Source organism: Rhineura floridana, chromosome 2 (assembly GCF_030035675.1).
Source record: "Rhineura floridana isolate rRhiFlo1 chromosome 2, rRhiFlo1.hap2, whole genome shotgun sequence".
In the NCBI taxonomy this organism is placed as follows: domain Eukaryota; kingdom Metazoa; phylum Chordata; class Lepidosauria; order Squamata; family Rhineuridae; genus Rhineura; species Rhineura floridana.
The window spans coordinates 107,198,066-107,214,136 of NC_084481.1; the positions used below are offsets into that span (position 1 = coordinate 107,198,066).

General features: G+C 42.0%; 1 protein-coding gene and 1 pseudogene across 2 annotated transcripts in view; one reads left to right on the forward strand and one right to left on the reverse strand.

Annotated features, from left to right (window-relative positions):
• The window catches only part of CD151 (CD151 molecule (Raph blood group)), a 48,648-nt gene that overhangs the window by 4,596 nt on the left and 27,981 nt on the right, over positions 1-16,071 (forward strand). The gene's annotated exons all lie outside the window — the stretch shown is intronic.
• LOC133378579 (5S ribosomal RNA) lies at positions 9,003-9,121 on the reverse strand (annotated as a pseudogene).

Consider the following 16,071-nt stretch of genomic DNA (forward strand, 5'->3'; position numbering starts at 1 on the left):
CTAATGTTGAGTAAGAGAATCGGGCATTCTTGATGTAGTAAACACACACCTGGTGCCAGTATTTCTAGCATGCCATTTGCCAAGCTGCATCGTCAAAGTGCACAGAGTGTTGTGGATGGGGAATCCCAGGAGCAGGGCCTGCGTCCCATGTTTATTTCAGTGACAGTTCTAGGCCTATTTTTGGATGTGAAAATGTCCACAAGCCGAAACTGACTTTTAAAAAAAAAAAGGCACACAGAGGTATGTTCTGTGTATGGATTCCCTCTGGAATCTGCTGTCCCATGCAATCTGTTTCATATCATTTCACGGTTCACACCAGCTCTGCTCAGTGAAATACCATGTCTGAACCAGTCGCATTATTTCCTTTTGTTCCTAACATAAACATGCTGCCTTAGGACTGTGGAGTACAGCTCCCATGGACAGCTCTGGGAGTGGCCTTGAAATAGCATATGGGCCTCCTACAATGAAAACAAAGCCAGTATTAATTGCCATTTGGGAGGAGCCACTCCTTCAGGGCAGACTGGACTTTGCTGCTAGCCACACAGATGGATGCTTTTCAGTAACATCCTGAAAAGAGGCCAGTGCAGCAGACACTGTTCAATATTGCACGCTGTGAAAAAGGCCCACAGTCCCCAGGGTTTTATGAACTTTAAACCTACAAGAGCCCAAGCCTATCCCTTCCATTAACATGTTGCAAAGGTCTCTTTGCTAGTTCTTTCCTCTTTTTTTGCACCAACACCGATCAGGCGAACTTTACATCGTTGAATCCCATCTCTTGAAAGATTCTGTATCAAATATTGTGTTGTCTTGAGTTTTTTCTATGACTGTGTTATGACATGATATAGAATTGTATTCTTTACAGCTTTATCTTTTGAAAAAGTATTCATGCCACTTTTTTTTTTTTATAATCCCTCTGTCCACAGAGTCACAGAGTTTCAATGTACATAAGCACAGGAAAGCATTTTGTTTTCTTGGAGAATTGGGATGCAAGGACAGCTGGAATGCCTGAGTATTTTGAACTGTGTACTGAAGAGCAGCTTTTATTAAAGTGGCTGAGATTCCCCACCTATAAGATATCTCAATTCCATCATGAGAAATGTAGAGTTTTGTATTTTGCAGAGCAGACATTAATTTCAATTCTGTTGAGCGTACTACTCTAGAGTACTAAAGCCTAGTTCGTATGTCCCAGTAAGTCAAATTCTGGCTTAGGGGGACCACATGAATGTGCGAGCTCCTGGAGGGAAGGTCACATCTGCTTTGCTCTTCCCCGGTTCTTTTTACTCTCACACTGAGCTAAGCCAAGATTTAGCATAGCCTGTCATTAGAACCCAGGCTTGTGGTTAAGCTTTCTCCTCACTAACCCCAATCTGTAACCAAAGCTTGTGGTTAGTGAGGAGGGAGCTTAACCACAAGCCTGGATTCAGATGACACATTAAGCCCTCTCCTTGGGCCAAGCCTCTTAGCAGACCCACTTCACATCCTGGCTGAAATACATGCATGAACTTGGATAATGGTTCTGGCTTGCCTGGGTGGAGGATAGGGAGGTGTGTGTGTAGAAACTAGCCTACTCTGCAAAGGTAAAATTGACATTCATTGCTTTGTCCACCTTTGCCTCTGGCCCTTCCCATCACTGGCATATGGCCCTTGGGAGGTTTTCCAGAAGTGAATGCACCCCTTGGGCTGAACAAGGTTCCCAACCCCTGTGCTAACCCTAACCTTGGCTTAACTCAGCACTGTGTGAAAGTAAAAAAGACTAGGGTGGAGTATCCAACTTTAGTCATACTTGGAGTAGACCCATTTAAACTGATGTAAATAACTAACTTAGGCCCATTAATTTCAATGGGCCTGCTCTGAGTATGAGTAATGTTGGATACAACCCATTATCACCAAATACTGGAAATCTAAGAGACCATCTTTTGTGTACCAGAAGAGTGGAGGAAGGCTTTGAAGGGAGTCAAAATGGATAATTGGATCAGTTTGGTGTATCTCTGGGGGCAGGGGGAATCTGATTGCGACACAATGGTAAGTAGATGGTACTTTTTGCCATGTATTGGAATGCTTAAGACACATATCCTTCTTTAAATAGGCACACACTCTTTTTCTGTCTGCTAACGTGCATGATATTTTGTATATGTAATTTAGCTTTAGTTTCCCCTTGTATGAGTATTTTAATGGCGGGATAAAACTGTATGCCATTCTCTTCATCTGTATGCTTTCGCTTCCTTTGCTGTAGAGCAGTGGTTCTTAACCTTTTGGGGTGATGCACCTCTTTTAAGAATCTGATGGAAGCTGCGGACCCCCATAAATAAATAAATGCAATTTGTTTTATTGCATTGTAATTCCCCCCCCCCGTTCACAGGCCCCCTGTGAAGCCCATCCATGGACCGCTGGGTGAGAACCCATGCCATAGAGCAGTGGTGGCTACCTTGTGTCCTTGTGTCTTTCCAGATATTACTGAACTACAACTTCCATCAGCCTCACCCAGCATGGCCAGTGGTCACCGATGATGGGAGTTGTCATTCAGCAACATCTTGAGGGCCACAGGTTAGCCACCCATGCTGTAGGATTTGCTGTGGAAATTGAACCTGGATTGACTATGTAGTATTTAAGAGGAACGTGCTTTTTCACAGCTTAGTGGTGGAGTTCGGGTACCCAGTGCCTTCCCTTCAGTATTGGTATCTGGCCAATCAGTAGCTGCCTTTTCAAATTGTCCTTGCCTTTCTATTGATGGGCTACCCACTGATTCCCTCTGATGTATGCAGGTGGCTCTTCAGAACAGCTGAGCAGTGATTTTGATGGGTCCTCACAAAATGTATGTAGTGCTGGGAAGGTGGGAATAAAGGGAGAAGGAAGCACTTGCGTTTTAAGCAACAAAGGGTGTTAATTTTGGTTCTCTGGAGGATTCCTTTCAAGATCTGATTTAGTTGGTGGTTGGGGCTGTTATAGAAAAATAGCAGGGAGTGGAGCTTGAGTAAGAAGCATCCCAGCACTGGCAGTGCAATCTTGCACATCTTTATTCAGAAGTCAGTCCCACTCAGTTCAACACTGTTCACTCAGGAGTAAGTGTGCATGAAATTGCAGGCTTAGTGTTGGACAGTGCAGGTTTTTTTTAAAAAACTGCTGCTGAGCACTTCTTTTTCTCTTTCACTGAAAAGGATCTGAATGAGGCTTCCTATTTATTAATAGTGACAAATGTGCTTGGATTTCATATGGAAGGCAAGGGAACTTGACTAAATCTGTCCAGGGCTTGCTGTGATGTAAAGGAACAGAAATGTGGGTAGGAAAGGGTCCATGGCTGTGCTGTAGGTTAGTGGCACAACCTGAAATCAAGTCTGAATCATTTTCTAGCCCACATGGATGATAATACATAAATGAATTCGCTGCTGTTGATAATGTGTCTTCTGGATATTGGGGTGTGTGCATGTAATGTTTCTCTTGAAAATAACAAGGATGCTGCAACTACTAGCTTAGTTTGATGAACCCAGGCAGCTAATTTCCAAAAGTTTCTGCCACATTTATCTGAAATATTTATACCCTGCCTTCCCATCATTAGATACTCAAAGTGGCTTGTGTAAAAATACCAAATCATTAAAAAAGTTGATCTATTAAAAATGCATTTTAAAAAGTTGACAGAGCTAAACAAACAAAGACTAAATCAGATAAAGGGACCAATTGATAGACAGCAATCATTAGGAAAATGCCTGAGAAAAACCTTTTTTGAAAACATATACTTGCCATATAAATGAGAGTAGAGATGTGCTAACCAAATTTCTTTGGGAAGAGCATTCCAAAGGCGAGGTGGCACAGTTGAGAAGGTCCCAATTCCTGTCACCAACCACCTCAACTCTGAAGATGTATGTGTGGGGGTGCTTAAGCCATGGCCTCACAAACTGCCGCAAGAAAATCTCCATCCCTGTTAAACATTCTTAATTACAAAACAAACCAGTCAGAATAATGTGTATTATGCAAAGATTTCCTGTCTTCCCCTTCCAGTTAAGAGTCACCTTCTTATTTCTTTCTTTCTTGTCACTTTGTCCTTTTTACTCATCCACTATAAGTCTTCCAAGATTTCTCTTCCATTCCTCTGCATTTTTCTAAGTTGTCCCTTTCTCATTGGCATCTCCTCCCTTCCCCTGATAATCTGCCTCGCTCCATTTATCAATATTTTCAAGTAGTGTTCATAGAGAAATCTTTTGCTCAGACCTCAGTTGTGTCATTCACTTCCTTTACTCCTTTTTTGTTTCCCAGCCACTTTCCTTGTGTGACATCTCTCTCCTTAAATTGTTAGCCTGCAAGCTGGAGCTCTCCACATGACAATTATCTATTTTCAGTATGTAATCATTAATGCCCTTTATTTTGTCATAGCATAGCTGCATTCCCTCTAGGGAAAGCTCTCATATTGTTTAGAAAAGTGTATGAGCTCCTCAGTGTAAAAAGAAACAAACAAAACCTCTAAGAGGTATTCATAAAACAGTGATCAGTAATACACAGATAACATCAGAAAAGTTTAAATAAAAATATACATAACTAAATGATGTGTCTGGAGAGGCTTGCTGAATTTCTTTTAGCAGGTTCTAAAAGTGTATAGCGAAGGTGCCTGCCTAATGTTAATAGGCAGGGCATTTCAGTGCATAGGTGCTGCCACACTGAAAGATTGTCTCCTAAGAGACTCTTGGGTGGGTGAATGCATGGGTAAGTGGGGCTGGAGTTATACAATCATAGAATGGTAGAGTTGGATGGGGTCTATAAGGCCATTGAGTGCATCCCCCTGTGCAAGCATACCTGACAGGTGGCTGTCCAGCTGCCACTTGAAGGTCTCCAGTGTTGGAGAGCCCACCACCTCCCTAGGTAATTGGCTTCATTGTCGTACTGCTGTAACAGGAAGTTTTTCCTGATGTTTAGCCAAATCTGGCTTCCTGCACCTTGAGCCTGTTGTTCTGTGTCCTGCATTCTGGGACGATCGAGAAGAGATCCTTGCCCTCCTCTGTGGACATCCTGGTGGTGGGTGGGGTTGAAGTCAAAAGTGGGCAGGGCCAGAATGGGAAGTAAGCCACCTGTTTTCTTTCTGCCATCCTCTTCTTTCTCCCTAACTTTCTCTTTTCTTTCCGTTTATCTCTCTTTCCTTCCCTACAGAAAGTATTCCACCCCCCGCAGCAATTAGGCTTAGAAAAAAATGGTCCCATCCATGAGAACTTATTCCCTGGCTTTCACAATTCTTTTGTTTCAGAATGCACAGCAGGTTATTTTAACTTGCTTTTAACCTTTTTCCTAACGTAGGTGGTTGATATTGTATTCCCTCCCAGCAACAGCAGCAGTGCACAGTTAGGGGATCAGTAGCAAGAAATTAGCTTTCCTAATGAAAGTGAGTGCACTGAGGGCTTGTGTTTAGCAAAGTTAGGCCAGACTGAAAAGTGCTCTCTTCTAGAGCCTCAGTCTTGACACTTCATTGAAAGATGCTAGTCCTTTCTTTTTTTATCGTTCCTCTTTTCATCTCAGTAGCTATTGAAGTGGCTCCTGTAAATCAATGGTGCAAAGTGCATTTAGAATGAAAGGAGCTTTATTTAAGATGATGTTGTTCCATCAGTGGTGTTTCCATCAATCATCCCCTTAGGGAGCTGTCTCAGAGGCTGCCTTCCCAGTATAAACACAACAAAGCTGTTCTCTATGAGATGATACTATTTAATACACAGAGTATTTGTTGTCTAACACATAGAAAACACATAGGGTTTATCTCAAGTTGTCTTTTAACAACAACATCCAACAGTTTTCTTCTCATTAGCTGGACACTTCCCTGTTGTTGTTGTTGATAATAACACATTTATATCCCACCTTTCCTCCAAGGAGCTCAAGATGATGTACATGGTTCTTCTCTGTCTCCATTTTATCCTCACAACAATCCTGTGAGGTAGGTTAGGCTTAGCTTTATGGCTGAGTGGGGATTTGAACCCTGGTCTTCTGGGGCTTAGTCCAACACTCTAACCACTACACCACGCTGGCTCTCAAGTATGTTTAGTTGAGGCAAGAGATATGTCTCTTAAACTTCTGTGAATTGTGAAATAAAATCCTTTCTACTGGTGGATTGTATTTTCACTTAGCTATGTGTTTAAAATAGAGATCTGCAACTGGAAGACCCAGGGCCACATCTGGGCAGCTGAGGAGTACAGTCAAGGCTACAGCACAGTGGCATAGCATCTGCTTTCAATGCAGAAGGTCCCAGCTTCAGTCCCCCCCATTGCCAGGTGGGGCTGGGAAGGACTCTTGTCTGAAATCCTGGAGAGCCATTGCCAGTCAGTGTAGACAATACTGAGCTAGATGGACAAATGGTCTGACGCAGTACAGTATAAGGCAGCTTCCGGTGTTCCTATCAGACATATATTGATTACCCCAGCATTCCAAGGAATAGGATCCAAATTATCAGGGCTCCCTTTCAGCCTAGACCATCTCTGTGACTCAGAAACGGAATTACATGGCAGACACATGCATGCCCTAGGCTTTGCCATCTGCACTTTAACAAATTGCTCATTAACTCCAACCATGCTCACTGTATATCCTGGCATGTCATTCTGACATTTCAGTAAGTGCACTTTAGGGTTTACATTTACTCCTTTGACAACAATGGGGTTGTATTCAGCTAAGTCCTATTAAGAGCAGACCTACTGAAATTAATGAATCCAAGTTAGTCATGTCCGTTAACTTCAGTGGGTTTACTCTGAGAAGAACTAGCATTGACTACCACCCAATGTTTTTGCAGTACATCTTCCATCAGAGCCAATCTATGGGATAAAGGAAGAGATTCTCTTTGCTTTCCTCGGGAGATTATTAGGGTGCCTTTGTTTTCAAGAGCAGTTTTTTGAATCCTGCTACCTGTGTCTCTAGCGTTGGGGAGCAGATTTATCCTCCCTTGACACAGTGCAACCACCAAAACGCTGTTGTCTGGTCTTTTCTTTAAGGAGTACTAAATTGAAATCCCCAAATCTAGTATGCCCTCAAAACACAAAGATGTTGTACTGTTTTGTGCCACAAACTCCAGGTTTTGTGCTGCCATGTCTTAGTAGGTATTATTGTCAAAAGCTACGCTAAACTCATGGGATTTTGGCTCAAAACTAGCACAAAACATTGGCACAAGTTCTGAGGTAACCTCCCCCACCCCAAAATCAAATATTGTGTTAACTATGACTCCCGATTGGATATATCAGTACCGACTAAGATATGGAGGCACGGAAGTCAGGATTTTGTGACACAAAAATGGTGCACAACTTTGACATTGGTTTTGAGGTAATACCATTTTGGGGATTGTGTGTTTGTGGTGTTCACACTCCTATTCATTTAGACCTCTCAGGCCCAGAAAAGACACTGAAAATGAATTCTAACCCTGCGTTCTTTTTAACATGTCACTCTTGACACTTATTGGATTCATGCAGAGCTGGTCTATGCTAAGGGCTAGTCCTGACAATTTGAATCCTGGTCCTGGTAATGCTGTGATGGCCACAGCAATGGAGTGTCATGATGACTGTATTTATTTCTGGTTTATAGAACCTGGAAAATGGTTTCCAGACAATTTCCCATTTTAAAGAGCAAAGCCCTGTATTTTTGCTTTTTTTTTTTATGCCTTCCATTGCAACATAGGCATAACAAATGTGAAGAATTCCTTCTCCCTAACTGGATCTTCCTCTCTAACAGGTACAAGGTTGATCTCTGATTGTGTGTGTGTGAAGTTTCCAATCTACAGTACTTAGTGCACAGTTAAGCTCCCTATCTGATACAATGTTCCCAGATAGCAAGCATGCATGCTAGGCTTTGATCGTCATACAAGAATCAAGTGGTTTGTGTCTGGTTTCTTTATTTGCCACAAGTGCATCAATAAGGGAGAAGTTAACTTACGTTGATTCAGGTGTTCTATTTGTGCCTGTCATGTGGCACCAGACTTCTCTTACTGGAAGCAAAGACCTGGTGTTAAACCTTGAAAGAACATTTTTGCTGTTCATAGATCAAATTGGGTACACCTTGCTGGTGTCATCAAGAGCAGTTTGACAAGTTAAAAAAAAGTAATTGAAACCAACAAAAGAGTCCTGTGGCACCTTAAAGACGAACAGATTAATTGTGGGATAAGGCTTGTCATACCAGGTCTGTAGCGTAGGGGTACTCCTGGATTCATCTTTGTCACTAGAGGCCCAAGTATCCTCTGTAGGGAGTATCTTTTACCAACTTTGTCTGGTTCATCAGCTATGGCTGTTCCTGGACAAGGATAGCCTGTCCTCTGTAGTCCATGCGCTGGTAACCTCGAGGCTGGATTACTGCAATGCACTCTATGTGGGGCTGCCCTTGGTTCTGGTTTGGAAGCTCCAGCTGGTGCAAAATGCGGTGGCCAGATTGCTGATGGGAGCACATGGCTGACAGCGTGCGACACCACTTTTAAAACATCTGCTCTGGCTGCCCATATGCTACCAAGCCAGGTTCAAGGTCCTTGTATTAATTTACAAAGCCCTGAACAACTTAGGTCGAGGGTATCTTAGGGACCGCTTGAACCCTCATACTCCAGCTCAATCACTGAGATCATCTGCAGGAGCAGCTTTGGTCGTCTCCCCAAGTTGACGAGGCTCATTTAACATAGACACGAAATTGAGCTTTCTGTGTCATTGCTCAGTTCTCTGGAATGCTCTGCCAACAGAATTTCAGCAGGCACCTTCTGTTTTAACTTTTAAATGTCTGCTTAAAACCTTACTGTTCCAGCAGGTTTATGCAGGCAATTAAGAACATGCTTTTTTTTTTTTTTTTTGCAACAATTGACCTTTGTTTCTATTGTATTTTTAAGGTTTTTTGTTCTATGGTTGTTGTGTTAAACATGCTGTAAACCATGTTATGTTTTTAATGAAATTTGTTATTATATGCCTTCAAGTCAATTACGACTTATGGCGACCGGATGAATCTTTTATATATATATATATTCATAGGGTTTTCATGGTAAGAGGTATTCCAAAGTGGTTTACCATTGCCTTCCTCTAAGGCTATGGCAGCCAGTATTCCCAGGCAGTCTCCCATCCAAGTACTAAGCAGTCCTGACCCTGCTTAGCTTCCAAGATCAGACGAGATTAGGTGTGTTCAGGGTAGTATGGATGTAGTTTTAAAGAAATTTGTTGTTGTTGTATGCCTTCAAGTCGCTTATGGCAATCCAATTAATCCTTTTTTGGTTGTATTCATAGGCTTTTCATAGTGGTATAAAATATTTTTATAAATAAATAATAAATTAATATGCACGAACAAGGACCAAAAGGACCAGGGATTGTATTCAACTAAGTCCAACTCAGAGTAGACCCATTGAAGTTAACAGATATGATTAACTTAGGTTTATTAATTTCAATGGGTCTACTCTAAGTTAATCATGTCTTTTAACTTCAATGGGTCTACTCTGAGTAGGGCTTGCATTTTATACCACCTAGGAGTCTTTATCTTGATTTTCCATGGATCTCATTTTACGAAATCTCTGCAGGAAACAGGGACAGTCAATTCTCAAGTGGAGCAAAACATGAGCCAGTTTTATCTCTTTTTTGTCATCTTCTTTTGACTGAAGGCAGATTTCCATGACCTTCCCCCCCCCACACACACACATACCTCACTGTTGGCTTCTTCAAATAGTTTACAAAGCCCACATGGGCTGAAAAGGAAGCCCAAATAATGTTTGTGTGAATCAGTCTGGTATTTGAGAGGAGGGAAGAGTAGTTAGTGGTTGTTATAGTAGTAAGTGAGCAGTGTTATTTTTACACTTTGCTGCATAATAGTCAATGAGTGGAACTGGTAACAGCTTTGTTATTAGCTTTATGTTCTCATTTGAATCCGTGGATTACCAAGATGTTTGGAACCACATGATTCTTGCCTTTGCAAATAGTTATTTTTGTCTACTGCTATCTGCTGTAGACCTTTTCTTAGTCATATAGAGTTTGCTCAATGCTCATTATAAATATCTGACGTTATGTATGATTCATGCTCTGACTAACAGTTACATGACATTTTTTAAAGGATTTTTTGGATTTTTAATGTTGCTATGCTAAACAAAGAAGTTCAGAGACTAGGTAAATATATATTTAGAATTGTTGTTTATCATTGTCCCTTGTCACTGTGTTTTTTGAGATCCTGGATACTATACAGAGTATTAGTTCGTTGTTGTCATTTTGTTATTGTCATTTTGAAGGTTTTGATGTTTCTTAAATTACTGGTTTAAAAGGTTATATTCTTGAGTTTTTTATAAGGAAATGTAAGGTACTAATGTGTTGAATAAAGAATAAATAGACATATTTTCTTGAATATTGTCATCCTGTTATCTTTCTTAATACCTCCTAATAAAGTGATACATTGAAATGCGTTAGGCATATTTTCCAACAAATCTTTCCAGTTCAGCCACAGTTTTGAGGGTTTGGCCTGGTTCATACATAACATGAAACCTTTTTGGGCCCAGGGACACATTAAGAAATCTGTTGTGAGCATCACAAGATACCCATTTCACAGAAGAAAAACTGATGATGCTCAGAACCCCCCCCCCATCAGCAGGCAAAACACAGACACCTCTGTCCAAACCAAGTAAAACACAGACAAAACATGAAGGCAATGCCACCCCCATAGGCAAATTGCCTAACCCTGCACCAGTCAGGACCTTGGGTTTCTGAGCATACCATGGGTCCATGTTGGGGACCTCAGTGGTATGCCATTTATTATTGTTTGATTGATTGTCTGAATGCTGCCCAACAGCTTAAGTTTGGTTTGTTTATTGCCAACAAACCAGAATCTGAAGCCATGGTTTGTTGATGGCTTAGAAACTGTCATTTGTTTTAATGATAGCTTGGTGTTATATGCAAACCCAGCCCTTTCCCTTAACCAGTTTGTTTGGCCATGTCCGCCCCCCCCAAATGCTCATCAAGCTACAAAAGCAGAAGGCAAGAGCAACTGGAAAATAAATCAAACTTTGGAGAAATAAGCCATTTTTTATCATAATCTGTGAGGCAACCCATGGTTTGTTAAATAAACCATGGTTTAGCATGAAGTTGTGAACCAGGTGAAACTGCCTCCTTATGTGGATGAGGGTTGTTTCCTGTGGGGAGAAGACCCACATCTCAATGATGGAGTACCTATTTTGCATGAACAAGAAGCTTATTCACAAGCATCTCCAAAGCCAGGAAAGATGTATGTCTGAGACTTTAGTGAGGTACTGCCAGAGTAGAGAGAACTGGACTAGATTGACTTGATACATGATAGCCACTTAGTTTATATAAATTCAAATTATTCTGTTTCTTCTCATGGGGTGAATTTTGTTGTTAACCTAGTGCCCAACTGGGCCATTTCAGAAGGGCTAGCGCAAGGGAAGTACCATAGAGGTAACTGATTTGATTCCACATCCAGATCCTTCAAAGGCTAGGCTGTAACCTTCTAGGGGAATTTTAGCAAGATGATAAATTGACCAGAGGTTGATCTGAGTCCCACTAAAGAGAGAGTGCTAAATTTCTCTATGAATGTTTAATAATACAGTGATGGGCAATGTGTTAAGCTCTCTGAGGCTAGAAGACTATACTTTCACACTCTGTGTGTGCTCTCTTTTTGTCCTGCTTCTTGTCTTCTAAATGGCTACTGAAACATAAGGGTTGCTTGGCCTTTGTTTTCTAAGCTCCTGTTTTGTGTTTAGATCTAACCTCAGGGTAGGTTTAGAAGAAATAGCTTCAGGGGCTGCTTTCTTTGTTCCTGTACAAGTAGAGTCAAGTATTTCAGGCAAGGTGTGCGTGACTCAACAAAGGTATATAGTCTATAATTATATGACTGTGAGCATACGGCTTTCCAGAGTAGATGCATGCTTGCTATTACACTGAATTCTGTTTCCGCAGATAGTTGTTTGAAAACCCCCATGAGACATTCTTTATCCCAACACATTACATTGTTCAGAACATGAAAGTATTCCAAACACAATATTCATTTGGGATTTTTCAGGATATCTTTTTCAGGATATCTTTTTCAGGATATCTTTTGTCCCAGGCAATTTTGAGTGTGTGTATGTACAGAAAAGAAAGTGAGTGTAAGTGGCTGAAATTTGGGGACATTGTTTACTTCCACGCAGGTGACAATAGGAGGACCACATTTTATAGGTCTGTTTCTGTGTAAATCATGGAAAGGAAAGTGCACCCCGGTTTGATTTAATCCCATTTATGTAGGAGAAGGTAGTATTAAGAATAATTGCACTAACTCTGCTACAGAGGTAAATCTTCCTCTTTTCCTTGCTCAGTTGGTGAATTGAGGACCCCAAAAGTATGTTGGGAGAACTGAGGAACATGAGTAACTCTGATAAACTAGTTGGTAATCTTTCTATGTGTATACATTTCTAAATAATATGATGTTGCCTGCAGGATTTTTGTAATCTTGCTAATAATGCACATCTTGAGATGTGTATAAACAGCTCCAGAGAATTCTGCATGTTGTGTTTTGCATGATCTTGTGCTGCTAAACTGATAACTCAGCCCTTCGTATGGTGAATAAGAACAGAATGTCTTGGAATGAAACGCAGGCTACCTAGATAGAGGGGTGGGACACCTTTCTGAACAACCCAAATCTCTAATGCTGCATGAGTCTCTGGAAGGTACTACACTCTGCTTTTTTGTTTAAGGTACTAGTATGGTTTGCAGTGAGTGGGTTGATCTCTTGGTGAATGGATTAGCCCTACCTCTTGGCATGAGGTTGGATTAGCTGACCTTTGTGAACTCTTTCAGCTCTACAATTCCTTTTCTCCACAAGCCAGAAGTTGCAGATACAAGTGCTGTGCTGAGGTTCACACAAAAAATCCTGCCTTCTAGTCCTCATGGATCAGTCCCTTCTTAAGTGAGGGCACTGCTGTTTTTCAGACTGAGCATAAATTTGATCTGAGGATGAACCACCCCACTCCGTGAATTTCCTTTCTCTGTAAATTGGGGGCTAAAATTGCTCACTAGACCCAGATTGGAATGTGTCAGTTGCAACTAATGCCCCTGGTGTTTTGCAGCCCTGCTTAAGGTACAATGACATTTATTTTCTATGGCTTCTAGAGGAGAATATTTCTATGGCTTCTAGAGGAGAATATGAGCATATACGGTATCCATTAACACAGCTTTAGGTGATGTGCAAGTTGAGTGTTCGGTCGGTTGTCCCCACTGCGATATGTGCCAGTTTAACAACAGGAGGTGGCAGCCCCTTTACAGGTTCATTGCTGGGATGAGTTGATCTGACCAAGCTGTTGTACTGAGACTTGCTTTTGCAAAGATCTGTGGAGTAAGTCAACCCTGTGATAGCTTCACTTTGTGCTTAACTGATAACTTGTCCCACAGGTGCTGCTGGTTTTCCCACTTTCTGCAACTTTACAGATGCAAGGTCAGCACACATGTTGGATTTGAGGTTTGGGTGTTCAGTGAAGTGTTCCTAGCTGAGTCCTCTATAGGGATCCACTCAACCTGCATTCTTAACCTATCAAGTTTGCTATGTGAATTAAGGGGGTGTGGGGTGGGCCAGGGCTAGGATTTGATTGAAAAGACAAAAATTATATTAAGCTTGCAATCTCCTGTGGTCAGACTGAGAGCAATGTGCCTGAAACTAAAGGGATCTTTGCCTCCTTTCTTCTGATATGCTGTGACTTGTGGTGGGTTGCTAACTTCTGCTGTTGTTTGGATCAGTAATGTACATGCTGAGCAGGATTATATGTCCTCCAGAATTCTATGGTAGTGCAGAATTTTCTACTGAGTTTTTCAATTTTCAACAACCTGAAAACACTCTTTTCTTAAAAGGAAATTTCCAGCCTTTTAAAAAATGTGTAGGAAATAACATGGCGAGTCTCACAAGTTCAAAGGGGTGGCACTGAGTGGGATTTCCAATGGGTGGGTTAAGCTTTTATGCAAGGCACTTCTTGCAGAAACAGAATAAAGTATGGCAAAAAACAATATGTATACTTGCTTAATGTGCACAATTCATACAGGTGGCAGAATCCAAATGTCCTTGGCTTGGAATGCAGGAGAGTGTAACACAAAATTTTGGGGTGGGGAGGTTAGTGCTGTGTATATGCACCTCTGGAGCTAGATAGTCTGTTCCTTTGAGATGCATTGACTTTGCATTTCCACAGGACTGGGGACACCAGACTAAACAGTAGTCTGTTCTTGCTGATGGCAGTGAAAAAAATATGTTTGCAGTAAAGCAGAATGATTTGCATAGCCTGTTTAATTTCCAGCAATACTTTTCTTGGGTTGTCAATTTAAATGCAAGAACAGTCTTGTTGTGCTATGAGGTGCTATTCCTGGCCAGGACTACTGGAGACAGCAATGATTGTTCTGTGAGTCACTGGCCGTCAATCCTCCATAAATCACCCTGCTACATAAACCTCCTGCTGCTCTCTGTCTGCAACGCTAAAATCAATGAGAGAGCCCTCTTTTAGTACCTCTTCACAGTCTTGCTTGTTTTAAAAGCAGAGCTGTGCTAGATGATCAGACTACTACTAGCCTCATGCTTCAAGAAACTCATGCAAGAGGGGGTAAGGATAATGATATTTATTTATTTATTTATTTTATTTAAAACATTTCTATGCCGCTCTATCTTCGAAGAAGCTCAGAGCAGCGAACAATTCTGTGATAAAAAATACAATGTAAAAACAACAGTAGCAGCTAAGAATACCCATTTAAAACAACGTTAGATAATAAGCCCTATACAATAAAATGATCCTAATCATCTCATAGGTAAAAGATTTCCTAATCCTTAATCTGGGTTAAAAGCAAGATGAAAAAGATATGTTTTAACCTGGCGACGAAATGCAGGGAGTGAAGAGGTTAACCGTGCCTCTATAGGCAGGGAGTTCCAGAGTCTCGGGGTGATAACTGAGAACGCCCTGTCTCTGGTTCCTACCAGATGAACTTGGGTGGAAGAGGGTATCTTAAGGAGGAAGTTATCAGAAGACCTCAGAAAACGGGGAGGGTTATAAAAAGACAGCCGGTCGGATAGATAGACAGGGCCCAAGCCGTAAAGGGCTTTAAATGTCAACATCAGCACCTTGAATTGAGTCCGGAAGCAGATCGGCAACCAGTGCAGATGTTGCAACAGAGGAGTTGTGTGAGCACAAATATCGGCTCCTGTTAGCATTCTTACAGCTGCACGTTGGACCAGTTTAAGCTTCCGAACTGTCTTCAAAGGCAGCCCCACGTAGAGTGCGTTGCAGTAGTCGAGCCGGGATGTAACTAAGGCATGAGTTACCCTCATCAAATCAGATAACTCTAAAAACGGGCGCAGTTGGCGGACCAGTCTTAGCTGGGCAAAAGCGCTCCTGGACACAGCAGCAACCTGTGCTTCCAGGTTCAAAGCCGAGTCCAGAAGCACACCCAAACTGCGGACTTGGGTCTTCAGGGGGAGTGTAACCCCGTCTAACACAGGTACATTCCACGTTTCCAGGTTAGCCTTGTGACTGACAAGGAGCATTTCTGTCTTGTCTGGATTTAATTTCAACTTGTTCTTCTTCATCCAATCCGTCACTGAGGACAGACACTGGTTTAGGGGACGAACGGCTTCCTTGGCTTCAGGGGGAAAGGAGAAGTAAAGCTGAGTATCATCAGCGTATTGGTGGTAACGAACTCCAAACCTCCAGATGACCTCACCTAGTGGCTTCATATAAATGTTAAATAACAATGGAGACAGGATGGAACCCTGTGGAACACCACAGGTCAGCGGCCAGGGGGCTGAACAAGAGTCTCCAATTAATACCTTTTGAGATCGACCTTCCAGGAATGAGCGGAGCCAGCAAAGCACAGTACCCCCACGCCCCATCCCCGAGAGGCGATTAATAAGGATACCATGGTCGATGGTGTCAAAGGCTGCCGAGAGATCCAGGAGAATCAACAGGGACACACTCCCCCTGTCTAATTCCCTTCGAAGGTCATCCACCAAGGCGACCAAAGCCGTTTCGGTCCCGTGGCCAGGTCTGAACCCAGATTGGAATGGGTCAAGGTAATCCGTTTCCATTAGGAAGCGTTGAAGTTGACTAGACACCACCCGTTCCACGATTTTACTTAGAAAAGGTAAGTTGGATACTGGTCG